We start from the raw sequence: 3630 nt of genomic DNA, 5'->3' as shown, positions 1-3630 counted from the left end.
ACCCCCTTACCTTTAAGGAAAAAAAAAAAAAAACATGCCAGCGAATGTACATATTTGAACTTGCTGGCACGTTAGAATTCCCTCAACAGAGGGAAGATGTACTCCTTTTTTTTTTTTAATGAATATAATATCTTTGTCCAACTAAGACTTACAAATTACATGCTTTGAAAATCTCAGGGAAAATGAATAAGAAAAATAAATCGCTTGCACTTCTCCGCTGCCTATATATATATATATATATATAACCTTGTGCATAACCGCAAACCATAGATTAATTTGAGAATTTTTGCCAAGTATAACTGTAAGCTAGCTTACACTACATCTGTATGTCCAATGTCTTCTTGCATTGTTCCATCAACCTCGTTTACCTCTGTAAATGGTTTCAAATGTCCTCCTCTTGCAACAAATCGAGCAGCCACTAGAATCATTACCATAAATAAGCCAGTCCAATGCCTTGTCAGCGCCAAATATGATAATTTGACAGTTGACAGGAGATCAGCAAACTACCAACCTTCAATTTGGGACCATGATTTTTTGCAGTCACTGAATAGCGGCTATACGGTATTTATTATTATTCATTTCAAATTGGGACCATGAATAACTAAAAACTAAATGCCGTTCATGTACAGGATGAAACATACAAAAGACAAGCAGAAGAGCTGAAGGGAAAAGTAATGACAACGATTAATAAGGATGTAACCGAGCCTCTGGATCAGTTGGAGCTGATTGACAACTTGCAAAGACTTGGATTGGCTTATCATTTTGAGACTGAGATTCGGAACATATTGCATAATATCTACAACAGTAATAAAGATTATAATTGGAGAAAAGAAAATCTGTATGCAACCTCTCTCGAGTTTAGACTACTTAGACAACATGGCTATCCTGTTTGTCAAGGTACATTTCATAAACTCGATTTTTTTTGTCATGCGCATGCAAGGTCTGAATATTTGAATCGATCTCTCTGTTTTTTTCCTTTTTTTTTTTTTAATTTAAAAGAGTGGACAACACCCAAATCAATTTTTTAACTCTCTATCTCCAGAGAATTCGAACTCGACAAGGCTGCTGAGACACTTAAATCATTCTCTAATTAGCATATGTATGCGAAAATTTTGTGAAATAGTTCTTTTTGATTGAGCACTGCAGACGTTTTCAATGGTTTTAAAGACACAAGGGAGGCTTCATTTGTAATGATTTCAAGGAAATAATGAGCTTGCATGAAGCCTCGTATTTCAGCTTAGAAGGAGAAAGCATCATGGAGGAGGCCTGGCAATTCACTAGTAAACATCTAAAAGAAGTGATGATCAGCAAGAGCAAGCAAGGGGATGTCTTTGTAGCAGAACAAGCAAAGCGTGGACTGGAGCTCCCTCTGCATTGGAAAGTTCCAATGTTAGAGGCAAGGTGGTTCATAGACGTTTATGAGAAAAGAGAGGACAAGAACCACCTTTTACTTGAGCTCGCTAAGTTGGAATTCAACGTTTTGCAGGCAATTTACCAGGAAGAACTTAAAGATGTTTCAAGGTATCCATGCTTGGTTGCATAACTCATATTTATGTATGTATCAAAGATTTTAGTTTATGACATACATAACTTGTACAAATTGATCATATGCATATTAAATTATTCTCAGGTGCAGACTACACCTTTTACAGTAGTGTAAAGGTCTGAGTCTGCACTTCATAAAATACAGACGTTTGCACCAGAGATTCACTCTAAGGAATCTCGGACTAGAAGATGACTCTATAACAGATGTATTGTAAAGCTACGAGTCATAATATTCGTTTTAATTTTCCTATGAAGGTGGTGGAAGGATATAGGTCTTGGAGAGAAACTGAGCTTTGCGAGGGACAGCTTGGTAGCATCCTTCGTATGGAGCATGGGGATAGTGTTTGAGCCTCAATTCGCCTACTGTAGGAGAATACTCACAATCACATTTGCTCTAATTTCAGTGATTGATGATATTTATGATGTTTATGGAACTTTGGATGAACTTGAGCTATTTGCTGATGCTGTTGAGAGGTTTGTTGGCAAATTAATGTTATACCTAATTGATTAATTCAACTGCTAGCTAGCTGCTTGCTACCTCTCAAATTAATAGACCAGTCATATGAATTTTTTTTTTTTTTTCGTTTTCTACAGGTGGGACATCAATTATGCTTTGAACCACCTTCCGGACTATATGAAAATCTGTTTTCTTGCGCTTTACAACTTGGTTAATGAATTTACTTATTACGTACTCAAACAACAGGATTTTGATATACTTCGAAGTATAAAAAATGCGGTACGTAAAATATTAGTTGCACCTCTGCCGCCATTCCTTTCCTTTGATTTATCCTTTTTAAATTACGATGTTGTTGTCGCAAAAAAAAAAAAAAAAAATTATAAGTTGTAACTACTGCTATTTTCTGTCTTGTGCATCAGTGGCTTCGTAATATACAAGCCTACTTAGTGGAGGCGAAATGGTACCATGGTAAGTACACGCCAACTCTGGGAGAATTCTTGGAAAATGGATTGGTATCAATAGGAGGCCCTATGGTTACAATGACTGCATACCTTTCTGGGACAAATCCAATCACTGAGAAGGAACTAGAATTTTTAGAAAGTAATCAAGATATAATTCACTGGTCATTCAAGATTCTTCGTCTTCAAGATGATTTGGGAACTTCATCGGTATTTTTTCTTTTTTCTTTTTTTTTAACAAGACAGAAATTGAATTAATCCTCTATTTATGAATTGATTGTACTTTTTTTTTTACCCAATAATTCATCAGGATGAGATACAGAGAGGGGATGTTCCGAAATCAATCCAGTGTTACATGCAGGAAACTGGTGCCTCGGAGGAAGTTGCTCGTGAACACATCAAGGATATGATGAGACAGATGTGGAAGAAGGTGAATGCATACAGAGCTGTTAAAGATTCTCCCTTATCGCAAACTACAGTCGAATTCATATTGAATGTTGTGAGAGTGTCCCATTTTATGTATCTACATGGAGACGGGCATGGTGCTCAAAACCAAGAGACTATGGATGTAGTTTTCACATTGCTTTTTCAGCCAATTCCCTTGGACGACAAACACGTGGTTGCCACATCATCACCTGGCACCAAAGGATGATGAATTATAGTGCATGAATCCCAAGAGTGCAGTTTCAATTGATGTTGGCCTCGACTTTTCTTTTCAGTTTCTATTTCTTTCCGATGATGAGGTCTCTTTTCGATGATTCTAATAAATTCTCTCACTCGTCGAGGTTTATAAATGAAACAAAAATGTCATATATGTTACTTTTATTGAGTAACAGTCGTCAGATATGAGAACCATTTTCTAGCAAAAGCATGAGAATGGCAGAATTTGTTATGTATGCAATTATATTTTATATTCAATCATGGGTTCATAGCATGTTAAGGCACAACGGATGCTCAGTGGACATGACCCATTTAAATCGCATATGGCAAATCATACCCATGAAAAATGACAATATGCAGCGAACACTGAGAAACGCAACAACAACTAAGGAGAGAAATCAGAGCTGTGCCATAAAAAGAAATCACAAGGATAAAATATTAATATAACTAATTAAAAACACGAGTTCCTAGTTTTTGGGTTAGCTTAAAGACACGAGCACCTAATTATTC

The 3630-nt window shown here is 36.3% G+C and overlaps 1 pseudogene; it reads left to right on the top strand.

Annotated features, from left to right (window-relative positions):
* The first annotated feature begins 250 nt into the window (after positions 1 to 250).
* On the top strand, positions 251 to 3394 carry LOC102612634 ((R)-limonene synthase 1, chloroplastic-like; annotated as a pseudogene).
* Positions 3395 to 3630: the final 236 nt, after the last annotated feature.

The sequence above is a fragment of the Citrus sinensis genome, chromosome 5, assembly GCF_022201045.2.
Source record: "Citrus sinensis cultivar Valencia sweet orange chromosome 5, DVS_A1.0, whole genome shotgun sequence".
NCBI lineage: Eukaryota > Viridiplantae > Streptophyta > Magnoliopsida > Sapindales > Rutaceae > Citrus > Citrus sinensis.
Note: the sequence above shows the minus strand (reverse complement) of the source record. Positions and strands in the feature narration are given on the sequence as shown.